Source organism: Heterocephalus glaber, unplaced genomic scaffold (genome assembly GCF_053883595.1).
Source record: "Heterocephalus glaber isolate CG9 unplaced genomic scaffold, H.glaber_assembly_v1.0 deba00001864, whole genome shotgun sequence".
NCBI classification, from domain to species: Eukaryota; Metazoa; Chordata; class Mammalia; order Rodentia; family Bathyergidae; genus Heterocephalus; species Heterocephalus glaber.
The window spans coordinates 68,294-83,871 of NW_028258504.1; the positions used below are offsets into that span (position 1 = coordinate 68,294).

At 37.3% G+C, this 15,578-nt stretch overlaps 1 pseudogene; it reads right to left on the minus strand.

The window, feature by feature from the left end:
• Positions 1-11,095: 11,095 nt before the first annotated feature.
• LOC101713624 (centromere protein Q pseudogene) lies at positions 11,096-11,905 on the minus strand (annotated as a pseudogene).
• Between the last annotated feature and the right edge of the window lie 3,673 nt (positions 11,906-15,578).

A 15,578-nucleotide genomic window follows, 5' to 3' on the forward strand; every position in this document is an offset into this window, starting at 1 on the left:
AAACTTTACACTGACTTCCATAGGGATCACACTGGTTTACCTTCCCCACAACAATGTAGGAGGATTCCCTTTTCCCCACATCCAAGCCAGAGCTCATCATTTTCTATTCTCTTGATGGTAGCCATTTTGACTGGGGTAAGGTGAGCCCTTCCCTTGTATCAAATTTGTCTTCCCGTATTTATTGACCATTTTGGGAAGTTTCTATTCAGTCCATTTGTCCATATATTGATTGGGTCATTTTTAAATAATTTTTTTTAGTATTAGAAGAATACTAAGGAAATATTTTCTCCCATTCTGTAGTTTATTCTTCCACATTGTTGGCTGTTCCTTTTGCAGTCCAGAAGCTTTTGAATGTATGTAATCCTATTTGTTGATTCTCAATACTTCCTGTTCTATTGGAGTTCTCATTTGGAAGTCTTTGCCTCTGCCTATGGCTTCAAGTGTTTCCCCTGTTATCTTACAGCAAGCATTTCAAAGTTTCTGGTTTCATATCTGGTCCTTATTCCACTTTGATTTGATTTTAGTATAGGAGAATGATAAAGATTTAGCTTCAAATTTCTGCATCTGGCTCTCAGGTTTTCCCAACATCATTTTTTAAAGAGGCTGTTTTGTTCCAGTGTGGTTTTGGCTCTTTTGTCAAAATTCAGATGGTAAAGATCCATGGGATTGTTTGTCTGTGCTCTACACCATTTGGTCTACATTTTTGTTTTGGTCCTGGCACCATGTTGGGGATTTTTGTTATTTCTTTGCAGTAGAACTTGAAATGCAGTATTGTGATGTCTCCAGCATTGTTCTTTTTACTGTGGATTTCTTTGGCTATTCTGGGTATTTTTACTTCATATGAAACTTGGAATTTTTTCCTAGTTCTGTGAAGAGAGTTCTTGGTATTTTAATAGACACTGCATTGAATCCATAGATCACTTTTAGTAATTGAGCCATTTTAACAATTTTAATTCTGATCCATGAACAAGGAATTGCTATTTTCTAAAACCCCCTTTGCCTTTGTTCAGAGTTCTGTAATTTTCATTTCGTAAGTCTTTCCCTTGCTTGATTATTTTGGTTCCAATGCATATAATTATATTTGAAGCTATTGTGAATAGAATTGTTTTCTTGATTTCTTTCTCTGTGGTTTCATTATTGGTGTATAGAAATATGAGTTTTTATTTATTGATGTCATATCCTGAGCATGTGTTGAATTTGTTTATCAGATATAAAATTTGTTTTGGGGGTCTTCTAGGGTTAATTTGACTTTTTAGCTTTGTATTCATATTCCTTTTGTTTCATTCTCTTGCCTGATTGTTCTGCCTAAAATTTCAAGTCCCATATTGAAGAAGAATGGGAGAATGGATACCCTTGTCTCATTACTGATTTTAGAGGAAAGGCTTTCAGTTCTTCCCGATTCTCTACGATGTCAATGTCAGTGGTGCGTTTATCATCTATGGCTTTTACTAGTATGAAGGACTATTTTATACACATTTTCATCAGGGTTTTTATCATGAAAGGATGCTGGATTTTGTGGAACTCATTTTCTACATGAACTGAGATGATAATGTGCTTTTCACACTTGATTCTATTTATGTGACATATCACATTTACCAATTAAGCTATGTCAAACTATTCTTGCATCCCTAGAATGAAACTAAATTGGCCATAGTGTATGACCTTTTTAATGAGTTGTTGAATTCTTTTTGTAGGAATTATGCATCCATTTTAACATCTACTTTTATCAAGAATATTCATCTGTCATTTTCTTTTCTTCTTGAGTTTTTGTCCAGTTTTCATATCAGGGTACTGCTGGCTTCAGAAAATGAAGCATTTTGAAGCATTCCTTGCTTTTCTAGTACATGACAAAATCTGAGGAGTACTGGTGTTAGATATTCTCTAGAGGTTTGGTAAAAGTCGTCAGTAAGTCTACTAGGTCTTGGGTTTTTCTTAGTTGGTGGTGGCTTAATTATTGCATCAATTCCACTGTTTATTACAGATCTGTTGAAAAATTTATATCTTTGTTAAGCTTTAATATGTTCTATTTGTGCAGAAATTTATTCATTTCTTCTACATTCTCAAATTTATTGGAATATAAGTTTTCAAATGGCTTCTCATAATTTTCTGGATTTCAAAGATGAACACTGTAAGTTCACCACTTTCTTTTTTTGTTTGTTTTTTGGTACCAGGGATCAAACACAGGACCTTGTGCTTGTGAGGCAGGCACTGGAACCACTGAGCTAAATCCCGGCCCACTACTTTCATATCAAATTTTATTAACTTGGGCCCTGTCTCTCTTTTGATGTTTGGCTAAGGCTTTATCAGTCTTTTTCATCTTTTTTTTTTTGTACCAGGGATTGAACTCAGGTCCTTGCGCTTGTGCAGCAGGCAATGAAACCACTGAGCTAAATCCCTGGCCGTTTTTCATCTTTTTTAAAAAACAACTCTTTGATTCACTGATCCTATGAAGTTCTGTTAGTCTCGACTTCATCAACTTTCACTCTTCTTTTTATCATGTTCTCCCTTCTATTGACTTTAGGTTTGGTTTATTCTTGTTTTATCAGGTTCTCGAGCTGCATAATTTTATTATTTGGTTATTTTCTTAGTATTACTTCTTTTTTCTAATGTAGGCATTCATATCTACAAGCTTTGCCCTTAGAAATGCTTCCATTGTGCCCTACTCCTTTTGTTACATTGTTTTCATTATTTTAATTTGATGCTAAGATTTTTTAAATATCTCCTCTGATGTTTTTCAGTGATCCATTAACTTTTTAATAGTGTATTACTCATGAAAAGACATTTCTCAGATTAAGAAGTAGAAAAAGAAAATAAATACTTGAAAAAGTGTTCAACATTACCGATCATTCATAAAATGCAAATTAAAACAATGCTGAGATTCCACCTCACTCCAGAAAGAATGCCTACTATCAAGAAATCAACTAATATCTAATGCTGGTGGGGCTCTGGGGAAAAAGGAACACTTCTACACTGTTGGTAGGAGTGTAGACTGGTATAACCACTGTGGAAATCAGTGGAAATTTCTCAAAAAATTAAAACTAGATGTTCCATTTGTCCCAGCTATTCCTCTTCTTGTTATCTTCCTGAAAGAATTAAAACATCATGCCACAATGATATATGCACACCCATGTTTATAGCAGCACACTTTGTAAGAGCTAAATCTTGGAAACAGGCCAAATGCCCTTCAACCATGGAAAAAGAAATGTGGTTTTTGTTGGGCTGGGGATTTAGCTCAGTGGTGCCGCCACCTGCCTTGCAAGTACAAGGTCCTGAGTTTGATCCCCAGTACCCAAAAAAAAAAAAAAGAAATGTGGTTTTCTTATGCAATGGAATACTACTCTGTCATAAAGAAGGGTGAGCTTCAGACATTTATAGCTAAATGAATGGATCTTGGAACCATACACTTAAGTGAAATAAATCAGAAACACATGTTTGAGTGCTGAGTTTTATCTCTGGTGTGAGAAACTCAAAGTATAAATAAGGACTAAAATTGGGGAGATTGGGTCAGCAGTGTTCAAAAGTTGTGGGTTTCATCCTATTCTGGGCAAGTAGGAGAGGTCATCCCTATGGCCAGGACTGAATGAATGTTTGAGACTTTGCCTAATAGGAAAGAAGTCTTTGGAATGGTATTTCCTAAGTCATGGCCAAGAATCCATGTAGACGATTACATGTGAGCTGTGTTTAAGAATGGTGCCTTTGAAGTACTGGTGGTCCCACCATTTTGTTATCTACTCAAAGGCCTAAATTTTAGTTTTTTTAAACTTTCACTTAATCTGGCAGTCTGAACCCTTTTCCCCAATTGAGCTCTGACTTTCATGCTCTGAGAAAATATCCTGCGGGACTGGGCCCTCCTTAACCATCTATCTTCCTTCTAATGTATGTAAATTTCTGCCTATCTTATGTAAAATACAGACAAAATTTATTGCACATAGTTTCTATTATATGTTAAAGAAAACATTAAAAAGTGTATTACTCAATATTCATGGGGGTTTTTTGTAGTTTCAGTGGTTTTGTTTGGTATTGATTTCTAGTTTTAGTCCATTACCATCTGATAAGATATGTGAGATTATTTAATTGCTTTTGTACTTACTGAGACTTTATGGCCTAAAATGTGACCTTTTTTGAAGAAAGTTCCTTGTGCTATTGAAAAGAATGTTTAGTCTGCTGTTGTTAGATGGAACACACTGTGAAATCCATATAATTATAAATAAATCCGATCAATAGTATAATTCCGATGTTTCTTTGTTGATTTTTTTTTGTCTAGAAGACCTGTCAATTTGTGAGAGTAAGATATTTAAGTCTTTCAATGTTATTGGGCCGATCTGTCCTTTTATGTTAAATACTTTTTACTTCATACAAGTGACTGTGCCAATGATCAGCACACATATACTTACAGTTGTTCTCTCTGCTTCATGCCTTGTTCTCTTTACCAATATTTAGTGGTCTTCTTTGTCTCTTCAGAAACATTTTAGTTTGAAATCTATTTTATCACCTCTAAATATAAATATTCATGCTTGCTTTCAGGCTCCAGCTGCTTGGAGTATCATTTTCCATCCTTTCATGGTCAACATGTGAATGTGTTTGTATGTGAGCCATGTTTTGTGAGACCTAAATAACTCCATTTTAAAATTTGACTCCATTTTAGAATAAGGCAGTAAAGTGGCCTAGACATAAATTCCACTTCACTGACGTCAACTATTCCCCTAGTCTCCTTTGTGCCCATAAAGTAATGATAAAATGTCCTTGCTCTGGGACAACAGATTAAAAAAAGGACACAGATCCTAACTCAATCCTCTGTTTGCCCAGAAAACAGACGCTCCCAGGCCCATTATCTATGTGCTGACCATGAACATTCTGTCAATGAGCTGACTGTTCCTTTTTTATAAAATCTACATGTAGCCGCCCCTCAACCGCCCCGCCCCCCCCTACACCCCATACTTGCTAAATATCAACCAATCACATAACTGCTAAATGGAAAATCCCCAAACCTTGCTGTAGCCACAATAAAAACCCTGCTGATTTAAAATTCGGGGCTCTCAATCCTGATCCGCTGCACTGGTGATGGTTGTGAGTCCCTGCTCGAGCTTGAATAAACGACCCTCTTGTGTTTGCATCGGAATCGGCTCCTTGGTGGTCTTTGGGGACTTCACAATCTGGGCACAACAGTTTCTTGCAGGCAACCAATTTGGGTCTTCATTTTATCCAATCTGCCAATCTTTGTCTTTTAATTGGATTGTTAACACCAGTTACATTAATCAGTATCACTGATAGGCACATAGTAACTCTCATTTTGTTTTTCTAGTGCTTGATTCATATTTGTTTCTCAGTTATCTGTCCAATGAGATTTATTCTATTGGTTTCATGGTTGTTTTTCTATTGGTCTCATAGTTGGTCATCTGTATTTAGGATTGAGTACTGCATGCAATTTTAGATTAATGAACATAAATTTCTTCAGTTTGTAGTTATTTGAAGTAAATCTGTATTTCTTATTTGATTTTGACCAGTAGTCTCCAGGATATGGTAATTGGATTTGACAATTATTTTCATCTATGAAATACATCATACCATGCTCTCCTGGCCTTTAAACTTCCTGTTGAGAAATACACTGTTACTATGTTTCATTTGGTTTTAAAGGTGATTTGTCAGTTGTCTCTAACACTTTTAAATATTTTTGTTTTGAATTTTTCACCTTTTAAATACAATGTGTTGTGGAGGCATTCTTCTCTGGCCATGTCTGGGTAGAGTTGTAAATGCCTCCTTTACTTGTGTATGCATTGCACTCCCCAGGTGTCTAAATTTTCTGCAATAATTTTAATGAAGAGATGTTCTATGCTATTAGCCTATATTTCATCACCTACCTCTAGACCAATGAGCTTTTTAATAAATATTTATCCAAGACTTCTTGAATAATCTGTTGACTATTCCTTAGTCTTCCTTAGATACAGTCTGAATGCTCTAGTATATCCACCTTGTCTTTAAGTCTTGATGAACTTGCTGACAGCCAAGACTTTTAGTTGAGTTTTTTGTTGGACTTATTGATTCTTCATTTTCAGAATTTCTGCTTGGTTCAAATTTTAAAAACCTATCACTTTACTGAAGTGGTCTTTCTTTTTGGGGGGCAAACATTCAAAATTTATTTTCCAACAGATGGACAGCTTCAGCAGGTACAACTACAGGGTCCTCAATAGATCATACATTCACAAGGCATTCTGAGCTTAACAGAAAGACACTGAGGTGGTCTCATAACAGTATGCACATCACAGTGTGAACAGGTAGTATTTATTGTGTTCTTTTACAATCCCAGAAGGAAAGGCACAACTTGGCAAAAACACTTTTTTTGGATTCTAAAGTCAGGTGCAATAACTAAGTGACAGAACTTGGAGTAACATCTTGATCTGCATTGCAACCAGGGGCTTCAGCAGTGGGAAAGACTTCTCTACCAGCAGCCAGGTCTTTTTTCTCCTTCCTCATTAAACTGCTAGAGCAACATTTCACCATCTGCTCAATATTATTACATGTAGAAAGGGGGATTTTTTTAAAAAAGGCATAAAGACATCTCGAACATCCAACTGTTCCCATAGTATATCAACTCTTAGGTTTAAGATGGAGTCTGGGATACTTCAGCGGTCATAAAACAGGAACATAGAGACTACAGCTACAAAAATAAAAAATAAATGAGGTAGATAAATTAAAGCTTTCACACCCAGGACTTGCCTGTTCCAACTTCATAGCCTTCATGCAATACCCAAGCAGGGAAAAAAATCATTATTACTTGGCTTAAGTTGCACCATTAAAAAACAAAAACAAACGTGAATTTGTGATACCAAGTTTCAATCTTCCATGAGTTTCAAGAATGAAAAGGCAGTTCTTCATAACAGCTGCACAGGTGAACCCCAAGTCACCTGAGAATTCTGGCTCAGGTCCCCATAAAGTGGTCTTTCATCTCCTGCACTGTCTTGTGTATTTCATTCAGGTGCTTATTTGTCTCTTCTTTGATCTCATTGATCATTTTAACCATGAGTTTTTGAATTTCTTATGTGGACTTTTATCTACTTCAGTATATGTGGGATTAGCATTTGAAGAGTTTTAAATTTTTTGAGTCATCTCTTTGAGTTGTATTGTCATTATAATTGTGTATCTGTGTTCTGGTTGCAGGTTAATTGGGAAGGATTTCTCTTCCAGTGTTTTTTGGGAGTCATTTTTAGAAAGCATCTTTCCCTGTGCGATGTGCTCTGCTTGTGGATATATTTCCATGTGAGACTTTCTTCAGGTCTGTCCTACATGCTAGGTTCTAAAAAGCCACACCAATTCACAAGAAGTTTTGGAGAAGACAAAGCACAAATCATTTGCACTGAACCTACATTGACTGTGGACTTAGAAGCAGAAAAACACAAAGTGGCAAGTCTTGGCATAGGGGGTAATGAACAAGACAAGTGCTTCTTGTTTCTTGGTTGGTTGGTTTTGCAAGCAGAATGCAATCTCACCTTGATGGCAAATCTCCAATATATACAAAAGGCTTGTGGAGCAGATCTCTCTCCTCCTTCTCTGCTAGTTTAGCCCCAAAACATCATTAAGTAAATTTCTTCTATCTTTTCCCTTCTCTTTTCACCCTGCAACTGAATATAGCACATCTCAGTCTTATCATAATTCCCATAAAATGATAGTTCCACTGCTTTTGTTAAATTAATATTCCCTTTTTATATTATTCAGAAATTATAAATGTTCTTGACTGATTTGGTAGAAGCATTATGCTTCTGTCTCCTTAAAGGAAACAATTTTTTTCTTCTTCCTGTAATGAGACATTTATTTTCTTTGCTTTAATTTGCCTCTCTGTCATATGTATGTTTTGTACTAATAAATATCCTATTGAAACAGTGAATACTTCAGGAATGTTCTCAGTTTCCTCTTCATTGTCCTCCGAACTCTGTCCTCCTGCTTGCTTCCTCTTGGTATTAGCTGCAAAGTTCCTCCCTTGCTCTTTCAAAATTATTCCTTTACCTGTGGGTTCCTCATCACCAGAATCGCATGCTTACCTCTTTCTCTATTGAAAGAGGGTCCACACAGGAGAGCAATGGTCAAGTTGTAAGGATGGCATGGTGTACTGCATGGTCATGCTCCAGAAGAGAATCACTTCTCACTGAGACCAGCAGAGAACCTGAAGCCTACTGGGAAGCTCTAATTGCTCACTCCTGTTGCTTTGGCACTGAGGTTTAGAAGGACAGAAAGCAAGATACTGTAACAATTCTACTAGGATTTATTTAGAGAAGGAGACCATTCATTTTCAGGAGTTCTTGGGGTAGGACATGTGGGTGACCACACTGTGACAGTCCCGAGGCCTCATCTCAGTTCCTCACTCCAATGACTCCCTGGTTAAATACAAGGCCCTGTGTGGGCATCATCAGATGCAGGAAGAGCCAGACCATGTATATTTGCACTGAGGACAAGAGCATAAAGAACACAGAGGTGGCCGGCATCTCAGCAGTTCCCAGAAACTTCCCTCCGTGCAAAAAATTAGCTGCCAGGCTCAAAATCTGTCAAAGCATAGAGGAGGAAAAGAGACTGCTCTTAGTTTTACTAAATGAATGAAGCTGCCATATCCATTTTCAACTGTTTTCAGTTGACCCCTCATTAACACAGCAAGCCATCAGTTTATTCCAAAACCCATAGCTTAAATGAACCCGGTGTGCATCTAAACAACTGAAAATAACCAGAACAAAAGCAGTGGCATTCAGGCTTGATGCCACAGAAGTCAATTACAACCCTTCAGAGGCAAACTTTCCACTTGGAGCATTCCAAGTTAACACAGCAGCTGTGCAGTTCCTGGTGCGGTAGGTCAGAAATATTTTAAATAGGCAGGAAGGAGACAAGGCTATCAGGACTTTTAAAAAATGTACTTTTAAGACAAACTGCAGCTACTCAAGCCTTTTGTCCTTCCAGGAACCATACTCAAAAATCTCTTTTCCCTAAGGTCTTAAAGACACGTAGCCCTGTCCCGTGAACTGCGCCTCTCAAGGAAGCAGTGATGCTGGTGGGCGTTGGATCTGAGCTGAGGCGTGGACTGACTCAGGGTCACTGAGCCCCGGGAATGCACCCACTGCGCAGACTCACAAGGCGCCTCTCTCCAGGGTCTCTGAGGGCTCTTTCCGTTCCTCCTAACAAATCCCTTTCTGCCTCTCATGGAGGCAACCCAAGAATCCCTTCTCTGCCTTAGAGCCTGTGAAGCTGGGATCCGCGTCCAATCGGGCGGGGCAAGCTCCTGCTCTCCAGGGCTCCGCAGCACTGATGGTGACCCCTGCTCCCAGGTCACTACCTCTGACCTGGAGAAAGTGGGTTCCTGCAGGTAGCCCTGCCCTGGCCTGGAAGGGGGTGCGCACCGGTCTGCAGGTAGTTCTGACTCTGTGCCCCGGCTCTTCGTATCGCCGCCTGCAGGGGGCGCTCCGGGCCTCCCCACGACGCGGGAGCGGAAGAACTCACAGGAGAGAGCAGAATTGAACATTAACGGGAGATCCCTGGCAAACGTGGGCTTCAGGCGGCACCTAATGGTAGGAAGCTGCATTGTCCCCCAAGTAAAGGAAAACAAGAAACTGACCTGGGTCTGAGCAGGGAAATTCCAGAGAACTTTGAGATGGGGGCGGCAAATGTAAATAGACAGCTGGTTTATATCGAACTGTAGCGCCTGTACAGCAGAGGATGAAACGAACGGCAAAGACACAACGTATGGAAAAGGAGAAAAGATCTGTAAACCGCTTACTGCACAATATACCAATATATAGACTATGCAAGGAACTAAAATATCCCAACAACAAAATAAAATAAACCAATTAAAAATGAGTAAATCATCTAAATAGATTATTATTTTTAGATTGCAACTATTTTATTTTACAAATATCTTACAAATGATTTTTTATTACAAATGATTTTTGATATATTTAAGTAACAATATATTTGTATATAAAAGCTTATCATCATACATTCTAATTGGCTATGGGTCACTTTGTCTGGCTTAGCATATAATCCCCTTCTACCTACTGCTGAAAACTGGGGTACAAGAATCTGCCTGTCTTGCTGCTGTCTGAGAGACACATGTTAGTAATCCCAAATTTGTTGGCTTTTTTGGTTTTGTTTTGAGATAGGATCTCATTATGTAGTTCAGACTGGACTTGAAATCACTAGATAGCCCAGGCTGTCCTTGAACTTGCAGAGATCCTCCTGCCTCAGCCTCCCAAGTGCTAGAATTACAGGCATGCACCAACATGCCCGGTTGTCTGCTTTCTTTGGTCTCTCAGTGCCTTCTACCTTTGGTGGCTGGTTCTCACACACTGGGTCTTCTCAAAACAGTTTTTTTGGGGGTTGGTTTCAAGGGAATACATGTGCTTAGATCCCTTTTTATTAATTTTCTTAAGAGTATGCTTTGGGCCAGGGATTTAGCTCAGTGCTTTTGCTGCCTGCTGCACAAGCACAAGGACCCAAGTTCGATCCCCTGTACCAAAAAAAAAAAAAAAAAAAAAAAAGAGTATGCTTTGATAACAGTAAATAAATATTTAAAACAAGTGAAATAAAAACTTAATGCCAACTTCAAAGTTGAAAGAACCTGGAAAACTTTAACTATGGGACAAGATTACTGAGTTAGGTAAGGGTAGGGGCACTTGGGAATTTCTCAAGCTCTGAAAGCAAACAGAAAATGCAAGCTCTCAGCTACAGAATGAGTGATGGCAAACGCTCTCATGTTTATCCTGTAAGCACTGCACATGAGCACGTCACACACACAATGTCACAGCATCACGACTCTGCTGAGCCAACACAGGTGAGCTGCCAATAGCCATCACAAAGTATCAGAGCATAGGTATTTCTGCCTTATGTTTTAGGCAAATAACTGTGGTACAGCAATATAAATGCTGATTTTCTAGATTTCATAACTGCTAAAAGTTTTTAGGACTACATTAGATACTAATGATAGGCCTACACAGGCCAATTTTAAAGTGATGATTAGAGGATAATAAGTACTGCAGAAGCTTCAGCCTCTGTAACATCATAGGTTAACAGTCTCACAAATTTATAAACATTAAATTAATGGGAAACAATATTTAAAAATTCTCTAAGAGGCATTTTGTTTCTTATAGGCCTTTTTGAAGACCACTGACATGTTCTTCATCTAGGATGAATTATGAAGAACATCCAAGCCTTTTAGAAGAACATTCTGGTTTGGAATTAGCATCAAAACTTCTTTCTGCAGTGTGGGTGTTTTCAGACTGTGCTGAGAAAGCTCTGGGAGAGAAAGTATGTTATGTCAATCCAGCTGAAGCATCTCTTTTGCCTTTTCCTCCTCTTCCTCTATCTTATGTGACAGAATTTCAATTTTGTTTTTTGGACTCTGAATATTCCCAGTCACTGACTCTATAGCCTGTACTATTTTATCTATTTCTTCCTACAATAATGCCAGACCTTCTTCATTATCCCTGTCTTGTACTTTTTCCATTTTCAGTAGACTTGTCACATTAGTTAAATATTTCAGCTTTTGAGGAGGGGCTTTCAGGGTTTCACACAGTTGCAGCAAGCTTATCCTCAGGCAGTTGAAATCATTCTGAATTTGTTCTTTTTCTTTAATTTTATTCTTCAAAATTGCTATTATTACTGCTTCCATCATAGTTTGCAAATGCTCCCTCATATTCTTTGAAAGAAGTTGCCAGTTTTTTCTCTTGTTGTATGCTATCTTTATCTGCTTTAGATTAATATGATTTGTTTGTCCTTCAGAAGATATGTGCTTTGGATGATTTTTACTTCTTTTTATTATGTTTCTAACCTCTTTCTCTGACAACGCCATTTCTTCTTCATCAATTTTTCTTTTTGATTTTTTTCATTGTTGAGACTTTTTCTTGGAAGCATTTGCTCTACCAGGCAACTTCATCTAAATAGTGCAATTATAATGCTTTTTTTAAAAAACTCAACTGATTCTTCTCGAATGTGTCTGAACACCACACTATGAGGAATTTGTGCCCAAACAACCAAAATGCCACAGGGACCCCAAATAGATAATTTTTAAAATAAAATGCACAAATGGCCAACTTCTATGTGAAAAACACTCAATAACATTACCAAACAAGGAAATGAAAATCAAAGCCAAAATTCGATCTGATTACAGTAGTCTGACCAGAAAGACAAGTGACAGATGCTGGTAAGGATGTTGAGAAAGAGAAAGTCTTACAGAGTGCTTGTGAGAATGTAAATTTGGACAAGCACTGTGGAGATCAATCAGTACAGGACTTGCTCATGAAAATAAAAATAGAATTACCATGTGAGCCAGAAATTCCATACTGGACACTTACTTGAAAGCAATTCAGTGGTGTACAAGGGGACACCTCCCCTGTGTCTACTGAGCACCAGTCACAATGGCCAAATAGGGAGTCACCCAAGATTCCATTAGGGGCTCACTGAGTAAGGAAAGGAGGCACATATATGCAATCCAGCAAAATTCAACTGTAAGAAAGGGACAAATCTCTATCACTCGTGTCAACATGGATGGAGATAGAAATCAAAAATTTAAGTGAGATAGCCAGGCATAGAAAAGCAAAATCCACAGGACTCCACCCATGTGTGACCTCTGAAAAACAGCCAAGCTTGAGGAATGAGTGAGCAGAACAGAGGTCAGGAATTGATGGGAATTGCACTGAATCTGTAGACCACTTTGAGTCCTGTGGATATTTTAACAATAGTTGTTCTTTCCTTGAAAATGGGATAGCTTTGCATTTGTTTATCTCTCTTTAAATTTATTAATATTATTTGATCAATAAATTATAATTCTATACATATAAAGGGTAGATTGTCGACTAAGTGGTAAAATGTTCTGATGGAAATAATAAATTTGAGATCTTATTATATAGGAGGATGACTATAGCCAGCACTAATGCAGTATACATTTAAAAATAAGTGAATAAATTTTAAGTGTCTCATCCTAAAATATGTGAGATAAGTGACATGACAAATATGTTAAGTTGGTCTAAATCATACCACATTATAAACACATCAAAACATCACATTATTTATATCTTCTTTAATTTTTGTGGAACTTTTGCATTTTAATAATTTAAGTTGAATATATTTGGGCACTGTAGCTATTTGACATAAAAACCAATTGTATCAAAATATGCATCAGAAAAGTGCTCTCATATATAACTAGAAAATATTCCTCTGCCTCATTCTTTAACCATTACAAACCCTGAACAAATTAGCTCCTACTTTATAATTCAGACTTGTTTAGAAATAATGCTTTAAAACATGCTTTGAGGTCCACATCTTTTACAATTTACAAAGGGTTTGAACAAATACAATGAACATTTACAGTTTAGAGGCTTTAAGGAAGCTATTGTGTTCAAGGACACTGACCCACACTTTACTGTGAGCCAGGACGCTCCTCACTCAGACCTCACAGCCAAAGGAGCTCAGCGTCCAAGACTGCAACCTGGATACCAGCTCCATCATTATGGTCCCACATTCCTGATGACTGTCCCTCCCCAGTCACTGTCCTTCAGCAGCTGGCCTTGAGATGTGGCAACTTCCTGGTCTTCATATGGCTGCAGGGTTAGGTTGAGGGGAGCAGAGAATGTCAGGACCTAGGGGTAGCCTACTTCCACCTACTTTGTTATTTCTAAGTATTTTACTATTTCTGATGCTAATAAGTGGGATTATTTATGTATGGAAAGCTCATTGTTGCTATGTGGAAAAGCATCTGATTTTATATATTGTTTTATAAACTGTAACTTACAGTATTCTGGAGTAGGGCTAATTGTTTTATTGCTAAAGTCCTTGGCATTTTCAGTACATGAAAAGGTATGATCTACTAGATGATTTTACTACTTTTTTTTTTACAATGCAGATGCATTCAATTTCTGTTTTGTGACAAATTGCTCAGCCTAGGGTTCCAGAACTATTTGACATAAGTGACAAAGTGAATATCCTCTTTCTGTTCCAGAACTTGGAGGGAAATTTTTAACATTTTAGGATTTGATATGATGTCACTTGTACCCTTGACATATATGTCCTTAATTTTAGTAAAGATCAATCCTTCTATACATAATTGTGGAGAGTTAATAACATGGAATGATGTTAAATTGTGCCAGAATGTTTTTTCTGCATCTATTGATTTGGTTGTATGATTTTTATCCTTTAGCCTTTTTATGTAGTGTATTACACTTATTGAATTTTGCATGTGAAAACGTCCTTGCATCTTAGGTGTAAACTCCCTTTCAGACAGTGCATAATCCTTTAGTGTTCTGTCAAATTTTATTTTATAGAACTTTATGGGGATTTTAAAATCTTTCCTTCAAGAATATTTGTCTTTAATTTTCCCCTCACACTATATCATGACTCCATAAGATTCTGTACCGTTTCTCCTTCATTTCAGATCACAGTCTATAAAATTATAGTTATTCTCTGGGCATTTTCTAGGCTCATGATAAAGGGAAAACATACTGCACTGTGAACACATAATGGCTCTTAAAGTGAGTACATAAGCATACAAATGGTGTTAATTCTTTCCATATATATTAGGCAAAAAAGTATGACCAATTCTAATGATAGTGGAGTATAAAGGATATAATTCTCCCATAGTGTCAGTTCCATAGTGATGAATATCAAAAATATGAACAGTAATACATACCACACCCAGTAAGTAGAATAGAAGACTGTCTTAGCAGTCCAAAGCTTCTATATGGAATGTGAGAAATATCTGTAGCAAAATTATGAACAAAAAAGTTGCCCTTGCCTCCTGCATATATGTAGGTATGTGTTTGGTGTGTGTATGTGTGTGTACGTGAGTTTCTACAACAGACAGCAAGATAATTATTTGTTGTTTTCAAACTAAGCTATCCTATGATATTGATTTCATTTTAAAAAACAATCATAATACCTAATGTTTGAGATACATATCAGTGGATTCACACTGATTAAAATTTATTTAGCCACTTTTCCATGGGGATGCGTGCCTTTTAATTTAGAGAAACCTACATTTTTTCCAAATTTCCCTGCTCTCTACCTGCATCTCTTAAAAACATTCTTCCAATCAACTTCTCTTTATGGATTTGTCTTTCAAGACAAACAAAAAAAGACTGATTTTCTGTGTAAGAATTCCACTAAGAGGAAGAAGAGTTTCCCAGGATGCTGGTAATAATTCTCTGGAGACTTTGGGAACATGAAATATCTGGCCATAAGAGGCATCAAAAAAAACCCAAAGATAAAAGGTACAAAAATCACCTCCCAACAGCCAAATAATCCCAAATCCTGAAAGGTTTATGTTGGGAAGACACAATCTTCATATTATTTTTAAATGCTATGACAGAGGTATTGAGCCTGTTTTGGAGATGCAGTAGAGGAAGCGTTACCATAATCACCAAGAAAGTTTAGATGACACTTTTGGTATTGCAGAAGGAATGCAAAGAAGCAGAGCCTAAACAACCATGCTCATTGGGTGCCATATTTCAAAGCATGGTGACAGTTAATACAGATTATACTGAGGAATGACTGGGACTGTGGTACATATACAGCATCCCACTGAATAAAATGTTATGATGGAGACTAAGTGAACT